At 40.8% G+C, this 23,751-nt stretch overlaps 2 protein-coding genes across 4 annotated transcripts in view; one reads left to right on the top strand and one right to left on the bottom strand.

Moving 5' to 3' along the window:
• The window catches only part of LOC309695629 (uncharacterized protein), a 409,672-nt gene that overhangs the window by 182,142 nt on the left and 203,779 nt on the right, over positions 1 to 23,751 (bottom strand). The gene's annotated exons all lie outside the window — the stretch shown is intronic.
• The window catches only part of LOC309694246 (uncharacterized protein), a 174,314-nt gene that overhangs the window by 141,087 nt on the left and 9,476 nt on the right, over positions 1 to 23,751 (top strand). Inside the window, exon 1 of one of the 3 annotated variants that reach the window (XM_082514139.1) lies at positions 6,152 to 6,322. The exons of the other annotated variants lie outside the window; for them this stretch is intronic. The gene's annotated coding sequence lies outside the window, so the exon portion shown is untranslated. Of the gene's footprint in view, positions 1 to 6,151; positions 6,323 to 23,751 lie in introns of those variants that run through there. 3 annotated transcript variants of the gene reach the window in all.

Consider the following 23,751-nt stretch of genomic DNA (forward strand, 5'->3'; position numbering starts at 1 on the left):
ACAGCAAGTAGTTTGAGCCATGATTTCCGATTCAAACTAATTTAAATGTTTTTAGTGGTACATGTGGAGGTTTATCCGAGGAGGAGACTTGGCTGCTCTCGGCACAGTTCCTGCAGCTCATTAAAAACTCTGAAATGATCTTCAAGGAAAAGATGATTAATTTTTCTTAAAAACAAGATGTGGGCATGAAGTTTTAACATGAGTGTGTTTAAGATGCATTGTGATTAGCATCTCACACGTTCCAATAAAGCAGATGTTCCTGCATTGCAACAGTAGTTTGCAGATGTGTTCATCCCCCGACCATCTGCAAGACTCTCATGCAGCACCAATTTGAAACGCAGCCTGGAAAGTGCGTTCATGGCCCTACAGGTTGCCTAAGCACAAGAGACAAATTGTGCAAAAGGAATTGGCTGAAATGGTGAAAATGCTGTTATCATAGGATGAAATGAGGATTTGTTCCTCAGTGTTTGGTCTCCTATGCTTACCTTTTCTCCAGATGATTTGTCGCAGTTGAGAGGGGCCGGTTGTCTTTAAGGTGCTTCCAGGTAATTAAGAAGTGAGTGCAGGGTTTGTACCATTCATCACACTTCTGTTAGGTTTGTTTGAAGACTCTGGCATTTTTCAGCACCTGCTGTAGCGATAGCTGCGTCCTCACACTGCATATGCTGTTTGCTACCTGGATGATGTTGTCATTCATAGTGATACCACGGTGGAGCATGTGCAGTGGGTGGTCACAGTCCCTAAAGTGTGTGGTTGGATGGAGGGTACAGTATCGTACAGTATTTGGGTACAATTTGGGAGCTGGGTATGTGCATCCACACATGGATAAAACAGCAGCCATCGCATCCTGCCTGTGTCCCAACGCAAAAAAGAACATCCTGATAATAATGAATTACAATATTCCCGACAAGAAGAAATAAATGCATGAACGAGTTTTTCAGCATCACTCTGGGACAGGATATTTCTGATTTTCAAGATATTGCAGCAATGAAAGAAAGCAGTCATAAATAGTTGCTTAATATTTCCATTAAAGGAGAAATCCTGGTCAAAATGACTCTAAGATTCCATATAGTGTTACTGGAGGCCAAGGTATTGCATCCAGAAAAGGATAAAATCCGTAGCTGTTGATAAAATTGGCACAGAGCTTCCCCCATGCATTACCAAAGATTCACATCAAACTCATTCTTGATTGCTTTAATGAACATTTTTTTATTGTCACAGTTTGATACTGATGATTTCTTGTGAACACTCCTTTAGTTTAAACCCAGTGACAGTATCAAGTTATTATGTTTGTTTTCATGTAAGTATCTATACTTATATTATCTATCTATACTTCGTCTGCATCCCTCGAGGCCCCATTTGAAGGCTGATTATGTCCCAACATAGGCCAGAATTCATAGCGCAGTGGTGGCTGTTGCTATTTTTTTCAAAAAAGAAAAAACCCCAGCAGATGGCTGAAGCGTGGTGGCCAAAGAATAAACTTTTAAAAGCAAGTATTAAATTTTAGATCACTTATATATCTGCAAAGAACGTTATAACATTACTGTTGGCTACATGTCCACAAAGTTATGTATAGGGGTGGGTTTTTAATTATCGATTTATCGATTAAAATCGGTTCTAGCGTGGATAATGTAATATCGATTCATTAAAATCCTGAAATGATTTTTTAATACAAATTTATTTTGACCAAAATGCCAGAATTTCAGGTTAAACCTCAGAAAATTTCAACAAATAACAACAACCAAACAGCTGAAATAGTAAATGAGAGCAGGAACACGATTCTGCACAAAGACGTAAACACAAAGCGTGGATCCACCGACGGATCAGAATCAGCGAGATGTCGCCTTTCTCTCACGACAGCACGGACACGGTCGGGGCTGAAAGCCGACAGCCCGCTGATCCGTGCTTTGAGTTCACGGCCTTTTTCCACTAGATTCTGAAGCTGCAGGTTTTGTCTCTCTCCAAACAATATTGACTAAACCAGCAGCTAAAGAAGATCCAACCCTTCACATAAACATCGTCATGAACTTTTGCTGTTTTACTTCCACAACAATAAAATCACACTTCATGCACAGCTCTCTCCCTCTCTCTCTGTCTTTCTGTCTATGTGTACTTCAAGAACAGTTTCCCGTCAAAAAAATCTGTTTTCTGCATTATTCACTTGTTTATTACGCACAAGTCTACCGTTGTTTACAGCGCTGTCGGCCTCTGTTTTTTCCCTTTTACCTAATTCTGAAAAGAAAGTCTCATTTCTGCTGTTCAATAGGCTACTGAACAAATTCAAACTTTTTAAAATTATGCGAAATTTTAAAACGCTTAGCCGTGTCTCTAATAAAACCTCTGTAACTTTGCTCTGCTTCACTTCAGCAGCATCAGCTAAGGTTCATATGTTGATTAATGGTTTTCTTTCGTTTTCGATGTACTGCTGAATATTTTTATAAAATCCCAGGCCAGGAAAATCAACTTCGTGTTTTTCTGTGTTTTATCCTCAGCTGTTGTGCATCTGCACTTTATTGTTGTCAATGTCTACGCATGGGACAGAGTGAAACGTAATTTCAATTCCTTTGTATGGCAAGTACATTTGAAGAAATTGACAAATAAAGTTTTCTATTCTATTCTATTCTATTCTAGCTACTTCGACACAAAGGCATCTGCTGTGATGCTCACACCTTTGATAGAGTCTAGCAAGTGTCAGCTTTTTTTATAGATATAAAAATATGGAAATGTATTGATGCAGGACCTGAATGATGATATATGGAATGTGGAATATCTGTCCATGCAGACAATATTGATTTGTAACTTAAAATTTCCTGCTGCCTGCCACTGAAGGCAGTGGGGAGAGGTAACAATTAGGCAGTGCATTTACAGTGGCATATAATGTCATCTTTTCTCATTACAGTCCACTTTGACCAGCAGGTTTGTGACAGTTGGCTTAACATACCGAGCCAAGGAATCTAAATATACATTTGGCATCTCAGTGGGGCTACCAAAAATCATCACCTCAGTCTTTTTATCATTGAATTTTAAAAAGTTAAGAGACATCCAAGCCTTAATGTCATCAAGACACTGAAGTAATGGTTGTATGGAATATGTGCCTTTTTTATGTAGAGGGACATATATCTGACAGTCATTGAAGGAAACTGTTTCCAGGGCCTACTCCGTGGATCGGCTTCCTCCGAGGCGTGGACGTCTATCAGCAGAGAATGTACCTTCACCTATCAGCAGAGAATGTCCCTTAGTCTGTAACACAGTCAAATATATTCTCAAGTAATATTCAAGCATGCCATTCAGCGTGTTAGTACGAGCAGCTCGGGAGCAGCTTGGGAGAACAAGAAAACAGAGACTGCTTTAGATTGTCTTCCCAAAGTGACTCAACTTTATTCACAAGTACAACAGTTTATATAGAGGGTAAAATTCATGAGACAGCAGATTATCAGTTTAAACCAGTACAGACCAAGATAAGGCAGCGTCTTCCTGCCCTTGGGTGAAGAAGCATCCTTTGTGTAGTTTATTAGTTCAGCTACAATTGTGATTATCTCAGCGACATATTTTCAAGGCACAAAACGAAGAGTTCTTACATTAGTGAAATCTGAAACAAACCATTTGGCCTTCAACAGGCGTCTAAAAGATTAAGAAACTAATGTAGCTGAGGGAGTGATCTCTGTGGTATTTCAACCTTGTACCAGCCTGTGATTCTCACACATCAATTCTTGGGTCAAAGAGAAAAATAACTAAAACAAAGGGGCCTTATTGAATGACAGAGTTTTCCTGCATAATGTCACTATAAAACAATATCCAGTAAATGCTCCCATGGTACTAAAATACCTAACAGTCATCAGCATAGAAGTGAAATGCAATGCTGTGTTTTCTCAGTATAGATCCAAGAGAGAGCAGATACAAAGAAAAGAGAAGGGGGCCTAGAACTGAGCTCTGTGGGACACCACACAAGAGAGGAGCGGAGGACGACACATGGTCACAGAGACTGACACAAAATGTTTGCCCCGCCAAGTAGGACCTGAACCACTCAAGTGCCCACCCAGTGCTCCAAATGACAGAGTAAAATGCATGATCCACAGTATCAAATGCAACTGTCAAATCTAAAAGTACAAGAACAACACAGTCCCCAGCATCAGTGGCTAAAAATATGTCATTAAAAACTTTTAAAATGGCTGATTCAGTGCTATGAAAGGGTCCATCCATCCATTCGCTTATCCTTTTCAGGGTCGCGGGGACGCTGGAGCCTATCCCAGCTGTCACAGGGCGAGAGGCGGGGTACACCCTGGACAGGTCGCCAGTCTGTCGCAGGGCCAACACACAAGTACAGACAACCATTCACACTCACATTCACTCGCACATTCACACCTAGTGGCAATTTAGATTTTCCAATTAACCTATCCCCACAAGCTGCATGTCTTTGGACGGTGGGAGGAAGCCGGAGTACCCGGAGGGAACCCACGCAAACACGGGGAGAACATGCAAACTCCACACAGAAAGACCCCGGCCTGATGGTGGAATTGAACTCAGGACCTTCTTGCTGTGCGGCAACAGTGCTAACCACCGTGCCACCGTGCTGCCTATGAAAGGGTTTAAAACCAAATTTGAAAACGTGTAAAACATTTTGCTTTTTCAGGAAGGTCATTCATTGACTGTCAACTCTCTTTTCAAGAATTTTGGAAAGAAAAGGTAGTTAGAAGAAAGGCCTGTAATTTGCAAGAATCGTAAGATCAAGAACAGGTTTTTTTTAAACAGGTGTTTGACTACAGTATGTAAAAATTTGGGGGCTACATCTGAATATGTGCTCAGCTCGACGGCACTCGTGTCTTACAGCTCGGGTCGTGTCGTTCAGCCAGGGCTCAGATTTAGTTTTAGAATGGCTGGATTTTAATTAAGCCATGTGCAAAGCAGTCCAAAGCAGTCTGGCAGGTGGAATAAAATCATGAGCTCAGTTCTGGCTGCATTAAAAATCTGGGATTTTGCAGTTCTGGTTAAAACTGATGAAAACTGCTCAGCAAGGGAGGAGTTAAAAACTCGTCAGCGCCGAGCAGCAGCGTGAGGTTTAACTGAGGTACAGGCAAGAGGAACTTCAACCATCACAGGACTGTGGTCAGAAAACACAGCATCACAAATCTCTACATTAAAAACAAAACAAAAAAACAAAAAAAACAAAACATGAGATAAAACAAGATCAAGTGTGTGTCCACATTCATGTGTGGGACAGGTCACACATTGCACCACATTAAAAGAATCAGTAAGGCCTTAAAAGCCCTTTGCAATGGGCATATCAGGACAACACACATGAATATCAAAGCCCCCAACAATAGGAACACAATCATATTTTGGCATGTATTCAGCCAAGATGTCAGCAAAGTCCTTCACAAAGTACTTATTGTATTATATATTTAATTTTATATGTTATAGAAGTTACAGATTTGTAAAGTGAGGCAAATTATTGTGATGTCACAATTACAGGATGATCTACTAACAGTGTGCTTTAATCTCTCTATGAAGAAGCCACTTCAGTTCAGTAAAAATCAGCTGGAGAGCATCTGTGAACAGCTGACTCTTTGCTGTGCTATAAATAAGTAAAAATAAGTGGGGCTCACCTCAAAACACAGCTTGAGGACTGACTGGAGAGTTTTAGGACAGTCTCTTCAGTAAACCTAGCAGCTCTTTAACATCAAAAGACGTGTTTGACCTGCTGCAGATGTTAGTAAATCTGACCCTAACTGTTTGTTCTTCTTTAAAATTCAAACTCAATAATGAAGCAATATTTTTAACAGGCTGTTCCTGTTTATATAACCTCCATAAAACAACAGGGTTAGAACACATTGTGACGAAGTAAGATGTTTGTTTTGTAGTCCATCTTCTGCACAATGTAGTTTCAACAGGCGGACATCCGGTGTCACGTTGTTACAGAGAGACGAGCGTAAGGCTGTTCCAATTCTCAGCACCGCTCCTCTCTTTCCCTGACATCTCAGCAGTTGTCCTCCCCACGATGACGTTTTCATCGAGGCCAAGGAAAAGAGTTTAGGAAAAGGAGATTGGCGCTACTTTTGAAATAACACTCCACGGGGTTACGTTGTGCAGCTGAGTCACGTGACCGCACAGCAACAAATCACAGCGGAGCCGGGTAAAGGGGGAGGAGCAAAGTGTGTGTGTAGGAGAGGATTCGAGCAGAGCGAGCTGCTTTTTCATGAAACGGGAGTAAAGTAGTAAACTTACTGGAACAACGTGGGTCTCTGCTCCCTGATCTGTTTCCTGTGTTTGGAAAGAGTTCCAGCTTCATCACGGAGTTTCTCTCGGTTTGTGGGCTCGTCTAAAGGTAAGCATCGAGCTAACTTTAATGTGGGTTCAGTTTATGCTGAGTTTAGCTCTGTTGAGAATAATAGATTGCTTGGTAGACATTGGAGTTAGACACACTGTAGAGTTTGTGATTGCTTGCAACATCATAATATGGCGGTTGCTGGGGGGAAAGAATACATAAAGAAAAATAGTCTTGGAATATGAACAAAAGGATGGGGTGCAGGGCAGGAGAACAACCAACCCCCACCCCAGGACATGAAGCCACAGGTACAAGCCTGGGGGAGCGCAACTCCAGGGTGAGAGTAGTGGAAGCTTGCTGAGAAGGAGGCTTTGGAGCGTGATGTCACAGGGGTGGGCGTGGAAAGGATTTTGGCCTGACGCGCTATTTTCTGGCAAAGCTCAAGTATGGGCTCAAAATGTGATCATAAATATTTTGTACTTGTAAATCAGGATTTGTATGTGTATGTGTTTACGACTGTGCGTAAATCCCCCCTAATATTGGTATGATCTGAGCTCAGGCACTAAGCAGGACGGGGCAGCTACTGCCTGCGAGTTAGTGAATGGTAAATGGCCTGTATTTAGAGAAACTGTTTTTATTCATCTGTTTATTTTTTTATGAGCTTTGTTTGAATTTTTGAGTATCTGCAAGTGGTACCGCAAAAACATGATTGTTGGCCTGTATTTATATAGCGCTTTACTAGTCCCTAAGGACCCCAAAGCGCTTTACATATCCAGTCATCCACCCATTCACACACACATTCACACACTGGTGATGGCAGCTACATTGTAGCCACAGCCACCCTGGGGCGCACTGACAGAGGCGAGGCTGCCGATACTGGCGCCACCGGGCCCTCTGACCACCACCAGTAGGCAACGGGTGAAGTGTCTTGCCCAAGGACACAATGACCGAGACTTTCCAAGCCGGGGCTCGAACCGGCAACCTTCCGATTACAAGGCGAACTCCCAACTCTTGAGCCACGATCGCCCCGCAGTGACGATGTGATGGGATTTCCGGCTCTTTCAGCTCGGCTCACTAAAAAGAGCCGGCTCTGTCGGCTCCGAACCGGCTCTTCAGGTTGTTTTGTTGCTTTAATTAATTTATTATTAACAATAATATAAAATTATGCACAAAAGGAATTACTAATGTAAAAAAAGAAGTGGTTTTATTTATATATGTTTATATATAAATATATGCGGTGGCCCCTAGAGACAAAACATGTACAAACTCCAAAACACATTTCTAGCGTTAACTGAACTTTCAAAACCGCTACCTAGATCACTTAAATTACACAATTGAAAGCATGTGTGTATTGTTTGTGTATTTATACACAAGCACTCATATATATTCAAATAATAAAAAAAAAAGGTTCATTTACCTGTTACTACCACACACCAAATCCGGTCGTTGGTACTTGCTGGCTTGTGTGGCCACTAGGTAACAAAAGCTCAACACTGCGCCCGAGCATCCTGGAGCACCTCTGTTGTGTTTTGTACGTGTTTTGGAGTTTTTACGTGCTTTGTCTCTAGGGGCCACTGTAAATATACTTTTATTTATAAAGATAAGATAGATAAGATAAGATAAGATAACTCTTTATTGTCATTGCACAGTCATACATAGTACAGTAGTACAATGAAATTGGAAAAACTGTCCTACGTCGGCACTACATATAACACAACACGACACGATATGACACATCACAATGTAACAAACAACACAACACAGTATATTAACTTAGTATAAAAAAGAAGAATAAGTGTATGTGTATTGCACACTGTTATTATTGCACATTAATTATTATTGCACCTTGTTATAAATATAAATATTATTGTTATCGTTTTAAACATTGTTACCTCCCCCTAAAAAGTCCAGGGAGGTATCCAGTCAGGTCAGCTATTTACATTGATCAGGGCTATTGCCCTGTTGTAAAAGCTGTCCTTGAGTCTATTTGTTCGGGACCTCAGCAGCCTGAACCTCCTGCCAGACGGCAGCAGCTTAAACACCCGGTGTCCTGGGTGTGTGCAGTCCCGTAGGATGCTGCGTGCCCTCTTGAGACAGCGAGTGCTGTACAGGTCCTTCAGGGAGGGAAGAGGATGTCCAATGATTTTTTTGGCCATGTTGATGACCCTCTGGAGTGCCTTTCTGTGTGCTGTGGTGCAGCTGGAGAACCACACACCGATGCAATATGTCAGCACACTTTCAATGGAGCAGCGGTAGAAGACTCCACTCACTCACTCCACACAAAATGTAATAAATAATATAATACAAAAACCAACTATTTCCATTTCAACTTTTAACTATTTAAATTTTCAGCTTTTTTCCTTTTAAACAAATTTAAAGTGAAAGAACACAAAACACTGCAAACCACAACACAATTAAATATAAATTAAAATATGAAAACAAAAAGAACATGCATATTCTCTGCCATTTGGGCCTGCATGAATAAACTTTCTGAATCCTTTATCATCCGCAACTGAATATAGTTTTGGATGATTACTATACCTTTCTAATGTGACGTTGATGTCCCTGGCTGTTTCCCTCCGGCTCTGTTCCTGTGGTACTGCCAGTGTAACTACTGCCCCTCCCCCCTCTTTCCAGCGCAAAGCACAAGGCTCGCGTGCGGAGTGACGCTGAAAAAAAGTGAGAGAGAGAGAGAAAAAAACCGGCTCCCAATAAGGAGCCGGCTCGCGTCGTTCACTCCAAAGAGCCGGCTCTAAGAGCCATTTCGTTCGCGACCGACACATCACTACTGCAAGTGCGCTGTTGGAGAAACTGAGCTAGGCAGACAGAGGAGAACTGAAGATTGACCAGGTACCAGAGTAAATCATTCATACTGTACAAAAAATGTAAATATGATGGTGTATCACGAAAGATTGATATCAAACTGATCACTTGACCAGTATTACGTTACTTGCTCTTCAAGTTAATCAACAAATGGCGAAATGAAAAGCCGAACAACAACAATGCTGTTTCTTTAGAGAGTCTTAGCTTATGTGTGTTTATTTCATATTTTCAGTTGTTTCCCTCCACGGCTAAATAAATCTGTTTCAGTAATGCACTGATATACAAGAATGGACATAAGGAGCTTCTTTCAAAGAAAAAACTCAGGTAGATGTTATTTTATATATTGTGCTTTGTATGTTGTTCAGTATATCTATGCAAAACAAGAGGACTTTCAATACACAGCAGTATATTCACAGTTGAAACCAGATATTTACATACACTTTATGGAAAACACAAGAACATTTTTTTTACTGTACAACATCAATTTAGAGTAAACTTATTTTGTTTTAGATAAATAAATATTGAAATATCTTTTGAATTAGTTAAATGTCAGAATAAAGAGAGACAGAGCTGTCTATTTTAATCACTTTCATCAAATTTAGGAGTACATATACATTAAGTTTATTGTTAATTAATAAAAAAAAACTCCAGACGATTCCATTCTGCGCTGAAGAAGCTTCTGATAGGTTAGTAGAGTCCATGTGAGTAAATTGGTGGAACAGCTGTGGATGCATATAAGACAAAACACAGAGCCTGTTTCTTTGAAATGGAAAATTAAGAGATGTCAACCAAAACACCAGGAAAAGGATTGTGGAGCTCCATAAGTGTGGCTCAATTTTGAATACAATTTGGTGCCATTTAAAATTAAGAAATACAGATAGTTTCTCTATTTACTCTTAAAGTTAACAAATATGTTTTTTTTATATTTATCAATCTAAAAAAATAAACATTTACCGTATTTTCCGGACTACAAAGCGCACCTGAATATTAACCGCACAAGCTACAATCAGGGGAAAATCCTGTTTTGTACATACATTAGCCGCACCTGACCAAAAGCCGCAGGTGTTTCAATGTTGACTTATCATATGTAAGAGAATATGCACAAAGCGAATTGTCAGGAAAGAGATGGCTGTTTGGAGAAACACCCCTTTTATTAATATTTTGAAAAACAAGTTATGGGTACATATTTGCATAACTTTTTAGGTATATGTACAAGTAGCGGTAATTACAAGTACGAAACATGTGCTGTGCTTCATAAATGAGTAACAAATGTAGTACATAACAATAACCTACAGCACACCAGAAAAATGGATTCGGACTACCTTTTAGGCTCAGGTGCAGTGACACGGCTTTAACAAGAAGAAAAGTCAGTCATTCACCACCATCTTTCTCTTCTTCCTGCGCACTAAAACCACCAAATTCCTCTTCTCCAGTGTCGGATACGAACAGGCTCAGGATTGCTACGTCATCCACTCTCAGCTTCTTTCCTTCGTTGTCACTTTCAAAACCAAAGAAATCCTTGTTGTCAGTGTCGGAGTCGAACACCCTCAGAAGGGCCGTGGCGGAGTCACATGCCCTTCCGCCAGGCAACGTAGTGCCGTACAACAGCGGAACAAACAAAACAAATTGTCTTACGATATGATAAAAATCATGGACAATCCATAGAAAAGCCGCACCTGACTAAAAGCCGCAGGGTTCAAAGCTTGTGCAAAAAGTAGCGGCTTATAGCCCGACAATTACGGTAGTCTGATTTGATGTTACAATTAAAAAAGTGTATCTGTTTTGATCTGAAGAGTATGTAAATATCTGGTTTCAACTGTATATTTGATGATTGTCAGCACAAAGAGGGAGAGAGAGGGAGAGAGAGGAGAATGAGGACAGAACAGTAAGGGAACAAGAGCAGGTGAGAAACACATGTTAGTCAAATGGTTGTTTATCAAAATCCGTATCATAGGTACTTGTGTATCTCGTACCTAGTGTTTCTTTTCAGGTTTGTTATTTTTCAAGTTATATATTTATTAAGTTATGCAGGCTTATGAAGGCTAAATAATTACATAAACTTTTCTGAATGTAAATAGTGTACTTTTGGTAGAATTAAAAAAATAAGTGTAGTGCGGGTCTATGATGATTTTTAGTGCTACTATCATCTAGTTCTGATTCTGGTTCTGTCTTGGTTAAGTCCTAAGTAGTCCTGATTTTGAACTGTTGTAGTCCTGTTTTAATTCCGGATCAGTTCTGGGTCTGGTTGAATTGGGGTTTAGTCCTCGTGTCTTGATGCAGCCCCAACTTTGTTCTGCCTTGCTGCTTAATTAAAATACTAGTTTAAGGTGTCTTGCATATGTGATATATATTTTTTCCTATATGAATTCATTCCTTTTTGAACAAAATTCATAATAAAGCCTATTAATCTTTCAGTCATTTCTACCCTCACTTAATTTCCTTTTGCTGCTCAGCTCTCACACAGTGGCTCAGTTATGCTCCAATTAATCTTTCAGTAATGTCTACCCCCCCCCCCCCCCCCCCCCAAAAAAAAAAGAAAAAAAAAAGAATCCCACATCCATACTACCCTTTAGGGCTAAGCCCCGGGTGTTTCAGATGTCTGCTTCCGAATGAAATACGGCAGTGGAGTAAAGACCCAGAGTACTTACCACCACTGTCCTACCCCGATATCTTCACGTATCTTGTTAACCCTGACCCTAACCCTCACGTTCGGATTTCGGAGTGCCCTATGTTTAACGTTGGTAACCAGTCTGGATTTGTTTGATTCATTTCATAGGCAGGCTTCCCTACAGTTGTGCGAAAGAGTTAGCAAATCGTTACATAGCACGTATGTCTCCACAGTCACTCAATTCTATGTTTGTTTGTGTAACGCAAAGTTATTTAAGGACTAGTTTATGTCAATGGATGAATTTACTGACTGATGCGCAGAAGAAATACTTCTTTATGGAGCCTAGATGGTGTGAATGATGAGACCAAAGACTGCAATGTCTTGTACCAAAAATATATTGAATAAATAGGGGAAAGGGAACAAAATAATTAATACAACACACAACGTAAATGTCCACAATTAAATAATAAATCAATGCTGGGATTTTTTTCTGTGCAAGAGTCCTTTTGCTAAGAGTCCTTTTTTTGGTCCTTTTCTTTTTAAAGTTCACTTTTAAGGTATTCCTCCTTAGGGTCCAGCTGCATACAATGGGGAAATATGTCCATAATCCAAAGACGGCTAAGTGGGGGAAAACAAAGAATGTTCCTACCGGCTCGCCACTTCAATATGAAGAAGATCAATTCAAAGGGGAAAAAAAACCTGACCTGTAGGTCAGAAAAATGTCCATTAGCACATCAAGTTCGATTCAGTTTACCGGAAAACAAATATATTTTTCTGCAAGTCTATGTAATAATGCAAATCATAAATCATCATCAATCAATGTACAACAGTTAAATTATTAATCATCTTGGCTACGTAGCTTAATCTATACATTCCAGTAGCGTTCGCTACAAACAATACAAAAACAACAATAAAGAAAAACAACTGTCTAACAGACAGCATAGCCGAATTCAAGGCAACACATAACAATAATCATTCAATCGCACTTTGTTTCAAAGTAAGCCCATAAAAATGCTTAAGTAAATAAAAGTGTTCAAAAACAGTGCTTTTTGAACCGGAGTTCTGCTCGCGGTGGGAACACTGCTGCACAAAGTCATTTTTTAATCGCAAAAACGATCGGCTGGTTACTGACAACCAAAGGTTGAAAGATATTAAGGACATTTACCGCTGAGGTGAAATGAGGTTACAGATGAATTGAGGAGAAAACGCTTTGTTTTCCAACGCCGTTCTAAATGCCATAAGCTCACAGCCACAGCAGGAGTCGAACCCGGAAGTATCCCTTCACAGCCGGTTTTCAGAGTTGCCGCGACGTGGAAGGAGCCAATCAGAAGAAGGGCCTCAAATCAGCTGACATGGGTCATGTGACAGGGAGTAGTTGATATGGGTTACATTTGCAATTTCTATAACCTCCAAGAACCCCAACGATAATATTATTAAGCTATAAAGAGTGTTATGAACATACAGAACTTGCCGGAGTAAAAATGTCTGGAGCACACCAACAGATATCTGGAGAGCAAACTGAATATCAAGCCGTCTCATGGCTGCTATCCAGGCTAGACGCCTTCGTTTTGTAAGGTCCGCCATATAAGCTCCCTCATGATGCTTCCAGGTTGGGAAAGAATAAAAAAGACAAACCCTTTTTAAGCTTATTCCACAGCCGGCAACACAGCAAGTACGAACCATGGCTGTTGTGTGTGCCTTCGCTCCTTTTTCGCTTGCGCTTTGTTTGGACCCGGAAAATGGCGCATCAGGCCAAAATCCTTTCCACGCCCACCCCCGTGACATCACGCTCCAAAGCCCTATGGCGGTGACAACTCTTCCACAGTAGCAGGTAGGATTTTACTTTTTTTGAGGACGGCTAGTTTTACCTTTCCATACGGATGGTCTGTTTATGTTTTGATCAAGAGCCTTTTTTGGGCAGCTGAAGAGGAAAAGTCCATTTTATGGCCAACCTCTGATTGTATCTTGATCATATTACCCAGCAAAACCCAGTATCCAAGTTCATCTGTAACAGTCCTTGTGCCACAGATCCGCACTGTTGCTTCTACATTAAACAGAAGAGCAGCGACATGGCTGCAGGTCTCCGCAACTCCGGCCATACAGGTGCAGTGGACGGCTTCAACCTTCCCTGTGATGCTACAATGACCCATGGTCACAGGTCATTAATCAATGTATAAAACTAAAATAAAATGTATTTTTAGTGACACAGGATACATATCCTAGTATCCAAGTTCATCTGTAACAGTCCTTTTATATACTACAGGAAAAATGAAAATAAATAGTTTATTTTGATGCATTATAATATTTCCAACAGTGTAATTTCAGTTCTAAGGATCCCAGAAACAATACGGAAAAGCATGAAGTCAAACATCATCATCATCATCATCATCATCATCATCATCATCATCATCATTTATTTATATAGCACTTTAAAAACACACCTGGTAGACCAAAGTGTTGTACAATAGTAATATGCACATGACTTTTATGAACATCAACATAGGCTTATAAGGCCCACAAAAATGACGTCACTTCCGGTTTCGGGCAGGTAATGGCGGACATGCAATAATTTGCACTGATGTATATGCCAACGTAAGAAGTGTTATGAACATCGGCAAAGCGTGTTTCTGGAATATTATCTTTTTGTTGCTGCAAGTTTGGAATATTATGTTTTTGTTGCTGCAAGTGCTTCTTATGCAAATTTTTCTAAAGCTATACAGGGAGTGCAGAATTTAGGCAAATGAGTATTTTCTCCACATCATCCTCTTCATGCATGTTGTCTTACTCCAAGCTGTATAGGCTCGAAAGCCTACTACCAATTAAGCATATTAGGTGATGTGCATCTCTGTAATGAGAAGGGGTGTGGTCTAATGACATCAACACCCTATATCAGGTGTGCATAATTATTAGGCAATGTCCTTGTCTTTGGCAAACTGGGTCAAAAGAAGGACTTGACAGGCTCAGAAAAGTCAAAAACAGTGAGATATCTTGCAGAGGGATGCAGCAGTCTCAAAATTGCAGAGCTTCTGAAGCGTGATCATCGAACAATCAAGCGGTTCATTCAAAATAGTCAACAGGGTCGCAAGAAGCGTGTGGAAAAACCAAGGTGCAAAATAACTGCCCATGAACTGAGAAAAGTCAAGCGTGCAGCCGCCAAGATGCCACTTGCCACCAGTGTTACGAGTTCAAAATTGGGGATGGAGACAAGAGAAAAAACCACAATAACAACACTGGTCCGGCCGGGTTAAGTCAAACGATGATTTTAATGATCACACATGTGGGAGATGGACACTGTATGCAGACAGCCTCAGATCTCAAAATGGTGGAGCATTGATCAAACTCTTATAGCCTCTGGTGCCCCCACCTTATCATAAAAGCCTAAACATTCACATGCTTTTCTCTCACACGGCGCCTAAGCTACGACCTTGGCTCCCCGTTTATCTGCTCCTGCTGAGATTGGGCAGAAAACTCCAGCATGTTCCGTTCTCTTCTAATCAGACAAATAAGGCGATGCCTTTCTGCAAACAGTATTTCTGATAACATCATAAAACAATATAATTTATCCACAATAAATCAGCAGTCTAATGTAATGCAAATCAGTTTAACTAATCCAATAGTTATCAGCTTCTTCTAATTCAGGAGAATAATGCAAACTAAAACTACATAATAATTCATAATCTTTAATTAAGGGTATAACATGGCATAAAATAATATTATAATCTAACAATTCCCCCTGATGAGGTCATTAGAATAATGAGCTCACCAACACCCTATAACCCAGTGTGGCCGGGTTCATCTCTTCTCACTCCTGAGGTCCTTTGTCCCCCTGATGAGCGAACCATAGGTGAGATGACCTCTGTGTTTGCGCAGTTCAAATGTAAGAAAAACAATTATTCCAACAATAGCAGAGCCTCTCGAACTTCGTTGGTCTGGTGTTCCTGGATTTCCGCCAACCCCTTCATGGTTATTGCTGTGTTTATGGGATCCATCCTTTTGAGGTGACTAGCTGGAGCCCAAACGCCATGACACTTGGACCCAGTTGGTGTCTCGGCAGTCACTGTGTCTGTCTCTGCTGCGGAGGATCCTCGCATCTCTGTGACCTCATCTGGTGTCTGTTCCTTTTTCTGTAAGAGACAGAAAACCAAAACACCTCTCTTCCTAACCCTAATAATCTAATGTTGTTATCTACTGACCTTCTAGTGATTCAGAATTGGTTTAGAATATTCAGAATGTCCCAGGGACTTATTCTAATCATATCCTATGTGTGTACGTGTGTTTGCATTTAGCCCTCTGCACTCAAGGCATTTCCTACACTTTATCAGTCCGGACCATCACGCCGAACAAAGCTTATGACCTTCAAAAGGCCGAGTGCAAACTCATTATAAGCACATTTGCAAGGTGTGTCTGAAGATTACTAAAACCACTCATATTAAGAGAAGACATCAAAAACAAATTAGCCGTTTTTTTTTTTAATCCTCACCTTTGCCCCCCAAAAATCATGTGTTTGCTTCCGCCTACTGTTCCATATGGAGACACAATATTGCAGCTACAAGGTCTCCCAGGTTGTTAAGTTGATCTGCGTGTGATGCTCTGACCCAAGAATATGATCTTAAATGAATGTCATTTAATTAACTACCACTATTTAAAACTTGACTTAAAGATATAATTGAATAAAAGATCACAAAGAATAACATGATATCAGTGTTATGTAAGCACGTGCAGCCTTCCATGCTCGAAGTCACTCCACACCATAGATCAGCCAAACATCGCGCTGACTGTAGCTTTTAACCCTTATTAACTTGTGCACAACTCTATAATGAGCAACAAACTGCAATATGTATAAAAATGATCATGGTTACACCTGCAATAGAAGATCACATGATTATCCTGACACCTGTGAATATACGATTAAGAATAGAAGATTAACCTGCGGTTATAACAATCACTGGAAGACAAACGTTAGTACAATGTCAAAAACTTCAATAAATGTTTAATGCAATGCTTGTTATATGATTCTGATGCAATAATAAAGCTGATGCCAAGATAAGCGTAAAAACATCCCCTTTTATCCCATTTAACTTGGCACATAAACGTTTATAAATGCCTCTTTTAAATTCTATTTCCCCCTGTCTTCCCCTTACTGACCACAGCAGGGGAATCTTAGTTTTGAATCAGCCATGAATCCAGCTCACCTGATTCATCAGTGAGCCCCACCGTCACTGGCGTCTGACAGGGTGGCGCTGCATACTCTTCCTTTAATATCACTATTTTCAACCTGTTGATTAGAGTGCTTAAACCTGAAGTCGACTACGTCCACAACAAGTCAATACAGCTGTAAATGTGGCCAATTATCAATCTATTACCAATCAATAACAACAGATAACCTTTATTTTATACATGCTCTCAGTCAACCACTCACCCAGAGGATCTCCAATCCCAGGAAATTCCTTCTCCTCATTTAATGAGTCTGTCCTCCTTCCATGCCCTGGTAACTGGTCCCTCCAGAGCCACATCATCTCAAAATATACATACAACAAGCCAAACCACACCTTGGTCACACCAACCCTTTTCCGCCCTGAAGATGTTCAACGCCATCTTAGTCTGGACTGTCAAAGGTGACTTTAACGCTGACTGTTCCGACAATTCATTTTATAACATTTCCTGGTCAGATTTGCCAATCTCTGCACCGGGGTTTTAATCGTTTTGCCATTTTCATTAGTTTTCAGTTTTATTTAGTTTCAACTCCAGATTTTCAATTTTATACCAGTCGTAATTAGTTTTTTTTACCAATTCTTTGCTAGTTTAGTCTAGTTTTTATTTTCAGAAAGTCCTTAATTTGAGTTTAGTTTTGATTAGTTTCAGTTATAGTTTTAGTTGTGTTTTGCAAAAATTAAGTGTAACCAAATCCTAGTTCCATTATATCAATCATGCTCTTCCGCTTATCCTTGGGTATTGAGACTATTAACTCTTGCAGCACCGGGTGTTCCTAATTTTAGTTCAAATGAATTGATAACCTTTTTGAAGGCGATTGACTCACACATTTATTTAGATGTCCCAGTCCTGTTGTCTCGGGATGCATCACGCTGCCTTATCTGGGGTTAGCTGTTTTCTGGGGATGCTGGTTAAGTGGGGGAGCTCTTCAAGGAGGGGGAGTGTGCTCCCCCTGATGAGCTCTTCAAGGTGAGCTAGGTTAACCTTCTTGTGTGAGCTTTTCAAGTGCACTTTAAAGTTTGTGGGATTTTTAGTTTTATAAATGTCCCTCATAAACCCCTTTTGACCCAGTAATTCATTTTTGCGCACTGTAGTACACATTTAGTTTTTGCTTGTAGCTCTCCTACTCTACTTGCCACTCCTCTAAGTCCTGATGTTTCTTAGAGAGGACAACAGTACCTTTAACATTATATCACATGTGTGGGTGTGGCCTTGCCAATTGTTTTTCCCACCTTTTCAAAATGGCTGACATGCCCACAAGCACATTTTATGGAAGAAAGAAAGGTAAGCTTGATATTTACATTTAAAATGTTTTGTTAAACTCAGATTTTTATTAATTTTCAAAAATAAACATCTAGTAAATAATTTGAGGGGTCTTTAAGAATTAGGCTTATTAGGGTTTTTTGTTTTTTATCTCTATAAAAGTTGATTGACTCTTTACAGTGACCCGCTATGGTTAATAATAATCTGCTCACTTATGAGTGAAATCAAACCTTTTCTTCACTTTAGCATTTAACATTCCCAACCATATAATATGATACATTAATCGAAATACAGCTAATAAAACACAATTTTCTTAATGTAAACATCAGTAACTCAAAATTAGCAACCAAAGGGTTAAGTCTGCAGTTCACACTCCTGTGAAGCTACAGCCTCCCCCCTTAGTCTCTATCATCCTTCTGTTCTTGCAAAAACAAAACAAAGCAAGACAAAACATCCACCCTTCTTTTACAGGCTTGGTGAATTGTTTGTGGACATTCACTAATCCTTGTCCCCTAAATCTACACAGATGCCCTCTGGGTGGCATGAAATGCATTTAACCAATAAACAATCAATGGGTTCTTGTTGTTGTAACAGACTCCGTATTTGGATGTTTGTGTGTGTAGCAAGTACATAAGCTAAAATAATTTAAGTTGGTTATGAGTAGTTGGGCTAATTCAGAAGATATCAGATTCGGCTCTAGGAGGTGAGTGAAGTACAATAAACATACAACCACAGATATTGTGATTACAGTTATTATTTATAGTGAAAATAAAGTGCAATTACCAAATACCAATATTTATAAATTCTGCAGACAGGAAAAAGATAAAACATAATTCAAGCTTGTAAAATATCCGCTGCACAGCGGTGCAGCAACCTCCTCCAACCCCCGGCAGACAATGTCCATAAAGTTGCTATTTCATGATTGATATAAGTCCAACGCGTATGACAGTCTGTAACAGGTTGAAATTGGAAGTGTGATGATCAGAACTGAGATTCCAAGACTGAGATCTCGAAAGTGAGATTTGGGGGACTGAAAACCAGGGGGGAGAGTGTAGGCCGCAGCAGCCTCCTACCAGACCGCAGGAAGTTGTAGCTGGGGTTCTGGCTCGTTGGGCCTAGCTCGCCATCCAAGGTAGTGGTGTCGCTGTGGTCTCTCCAGGGCACCACTAGCCTGCACTATAATCACAGGACCACTATTAGCAAAATTCATCTAAATTTCCCAAGCTAGCTTTAGTTCCAGTGTACACAATAAAGTTCATGAGAAAATACCAATATACAACAAATACATATCCAACCATTGTAATAAATTAAAATAAATAACAATCTCTAATAACAAAACTACAGCCACGTAAAGTGAGAGTAGTAGTAATGTAGTAGGCCTCAGCCTTAGCTATCCCATCAGCTAATAGCACTGGCATACTGATACAGGTTACAAATACAAACAAACATTCAGGCTCAACTCACCATTCACTACGTGCGATGTCACATACGAGCCCCACGCATCTACCCGCGGCGGTATCAAAATACTGTTGAACGCAATCCACAATTAATTCAAAAACAAGTCAAGATAGTAAACAGCGAAAAGCGCTCGCCCCACGTACCTGTTGCTTCCATCCGCTAACGCCTCTCCCCCGCGTCTTTTCGAGACGACAACCCGGAAGGCATATATCGGTGCCTCGCGAATATGATTGGTCACAACAGGCACGTGCAGACTCGCGGCGTGGCGTGCGTCACGACGCGTCGCGATGCCTTCACGGACACACTCCGGTTGGAATTTAAGATTCCAATTTAGTTATAGATGCAGTTCTTTTTATTTTTATGTGGGTTACATGTGCAGCATTTGTTAGTAAAGCATTCTTCATTGCATCAGCGTGTGTGTGTGGATCACTTCTCAGTGAATTGAATCAGCATTTCGATTTGTGTGTGTGTGTGTGTCATTTCTCACTCAATCAACAAGTGCATATGTGCATATGTGTGTTTCTCTTCATTCTGAGTCAGTGCATGTAGATGTGGGTGTTTATGTTCATCACTTTCCTGTTCTGGTGTTCTGGGTAAACCACGGCCTGAAGCGTGCCCTGGGGTCCTGCCCTCCTCCTTTTCAGTCCGTTTGCATCCGTTGGTGCTGCTGCTCAAAGTTCTGTCCATACTGTCCATTCTGTCCTTTTAATTTAATCATGTCCAATTTGGCACACTTTGGAAATAATTCAACAGGTAGATCATTAAAATCATCGTTTGACTTAACCCGGCCGGACCAGTGTTGTTATTGTGGTTTTTTCTCTTGTCTCCATCCCCAATTTTGAACTCGTAACAGCTTGGGGGCTCGTCCTGTGGTATTGGGGTGGAAGTTAGAGGTTTGGACGGTCCGAGGTTGTCGAACGGACAGGCACAAGCCAGTGGTCTGACGTGAGTGGGCATGAGCCTGTCAAACCTGGTAACTTGTTTTTTGATACTAACCGCTGAAACGTTTCATACAGCATTGTTTGAAATGGAAGAGAAACAGTTTTTGTTCATCTGTTTATTTTTTTATGAGCTTTGTTTGATTTGTTGAGTATCTAAAGCTGAGACCGCGGGACTGTAAAAACATGATTGTTGGGCTTCATTTCTGTCCTGAACAGTCATTTTAAGATTAGCTAGTAAATAACAATTAGCTAATGTTGTTCATGAGACTAAAATCATCTCATGTTGGTGATGTAAATATTATACTGCCAATATTACAGTTATTATTATATTAATCATTATTAGTTATTACAGCATTGAACTTGAACTCTGTGTCAAATACTGAGCTTCAGTAAAGATTCAAGTTGCATTTATTTATGTCCTATCACCTTAAATCTTCACTCAAAGACAAGTATCTCTGACAGTGTATATATAGATGTATCTGAATCGGAATAGTGTTTATTGGCCAAGTATATGTGCAGACACATACAGGGAATTTGGTTTCAGTAGATGGTGGCTCTCAAGCACAGCAATGTAAATCACACACACACACACACACACACACACACACACACACACACACACACACACACACACACACACGTGTCTATATATACACATACATACACAAAGCTGTGTAAACCAACTATAAATAACGAACCTAAACTTATATACATAAAATACAGAAATGAATGAGGTGGAATGAATACTACAAAATGTACATAAGGTGCAGTTGCGGTCTGGCAGTGGGAGCAGTGTGACAGGTCAACTGTTAAGAAGGGAGATGGCGAGGGGAAAGAAACTGTTCCTGTATCGGGTGGTCCTGGTCTGCAGGCTTCTGTACCGTCTGCCAGAGGGCAGCAGATCAAAAAGTCTGTGTCCAGGGTGTGAGGGGTCTGTGATGATTTTCCCTGCCCGTTTCCTGGTTCTTGAGAGGTACAGATCCTGGATGGAGGGCAGCGGGGTGCCGATGATCCTTTCTGCTGCCCGTACAGTCCGCTGCAGTCTGCTCCTGTCCTGTTTAGTGGCTGCTCCATACCAGACTGTGATGGAGGAGCACAGGACAGACTCAATGACCGCAGTGTAGAACTGGATCAGCAGCTCCTGTGGAAGAATGTATCATATATAAGATACAAATATTGTTATTTCATTTTGTTGGCATTACTAAATTTGGCTCAGTTCTTACATATATTTGTAACAATATATGTAGATTAATGTTGTTCGTGTGTAATTTACGTTGAGTAGGCTAACCACGTTATTACATTAATGCATGTAAGGTGAACTAGCAAACACCGTCATAGTTACATGGCTTTCTTCTTGTCTGATGGCAGATACTCCCTTCACCCTGGCCAAAAAGGCTAAAATGACCAAAGAAAAAATGGGAAACGGCTAAACATGAGAGGTTTTTGGACAAACTTTGCTCCTCCCCTTTGTGAGTGTGGACGCTTCATCTCTTTGCTCTTGAATGCTTTGCTTCTTATATTGATTTGTATTGATTTTTATGCTGATTTTTTCCCTTTTTTCCCTTTTTTCCGTGTGAGCTTACCTGCGATAACTTCTGGACACTTATAGATCATTAGGACTAAAGTGTTCTTAACAGAAACAGCAACATTTTTACAGTTACCTTGTCCTCAGCGCTCCGTGTGTCTGTGGCCTAGACACAGCTGAAGCCTGATTACAGCGTCTGGGCACCGAGCAGCCTCAATAGCCTGGAAAGGTGCTAACCGCTAGGCTAACTAGCAACAAGATGCCTTCCCTCTCCACAGATGACTACCACAGCCTCCTGCAGAAGATTGCAGTACTGGAGACAAAAATTCATCGCTTAGAAGTAAACGTGGAGGTAAATGGACTGTGTGGAAATGAAACAACCTTGCCTTTGATTCAAAACAATGGCGATGAGCAAGCTAGTACACAGCTAAGGAGCACAGATAACATGACCAAGAAAGTAGACTCTGTGCATTATTATAAATCCTCAAGTGATAATCCCCCCTTAGACTGTCTTGGTGCAAAACCAAGACATAAATCATGTCTCCTGGAAGGGGGAGGACGTATCACAGGCAGGGCACAGCGAGCTGAAATCTCTGAAACCGACTGGCCTTCACTTCCTACGAGACAGAGAAGCTCTTCTACCCCTGTATACGGGAGGAAACAGGACTGGACAACCGTGAATAGGAAGGTTAACAACAAACCTCCAAAACAACTGAATGTGAAACTGCAGAACAGATTTGCTCCACTATCAAAGGACCCTGGATCTATATCGGACAACCATCCATCTAAAAGCAGCGAAATAAGGTCTGAAAATCTGTTGAAAAGTGAAAGGCCACAGGGAAAGCTAAAGGCTAGGCCTGAAACTCTGATTGTGGGTGACTCTGCCGTAAAGGATGTACAAAGGATGTGCGGTAAGAACACTAAAGTCCTCTGCTTTCCTAACGATATGGTCAACAACCTGAAGGAGAGAATTCTTCAAATTGCAGATGAATATCCAACTGTGACAAACATTGTTCTGCATACAGGGTCAAACGATGTGTCCAAACAACAGTCGGAGGTTCTGAAACGGGACTTTACTGGATTACTAAATACTGTAAACTCTCTGAATGCAGCTGTATTCATCAGTGGACCTGTACCGCCGGTCAGAGGAGGAGACGAGAGATTCAGCAGGTTGTTTACACTGAATAAATGGCTTATATCAGCATGTGCTGACCACTCAGTGCATTTTATCGACAACTTTAATATTTTTTGGGAACGCAGGCATCTGTTCAAAGCAAATGGATTTAATTTTAACAAGTCAGGGGTGAAACTGTTCACCTCCAACTTGTTTTATTCCATACGTCATCCATCTGTGCTTGGTGCCAAGGCTGAGATAAACGAGGAGTTATCTCATAAAGAGGAACAAACAGTACTCCAAGAACAGACAAAGCCCAGCAGAAACCTTGAGGAGGAGCTCCATTTGCCCCCACCCGGGAAGAGCCTCAGAAAGGAGAGACATCCATGGCATCTGAGGAAGAGCCTCAGAAAGGAGAGACATCTAAGGCAAGAAGAGGGGTCCCTATTTGCCTCCAACTCTCTCAACAACACCAACGACCAGGACAAGGGACCACGACCTTCCCCAGTCCCCCAAACCCCTGACAGGCCATCACCCTCCTCCCCC

The sequence above is a fragment of the Aulonocara stuartgranti genome, assembly GCF_965226115.1.
Source record: "Aulonocara stuartgranti genome assembly, chromosome: 3".
NCBI lineage: Eukaryota > Metazoa > Chordata > Actinopteri > Cichliformes > Cichlidae > Aulonocara > Aulonocara stuartgranti.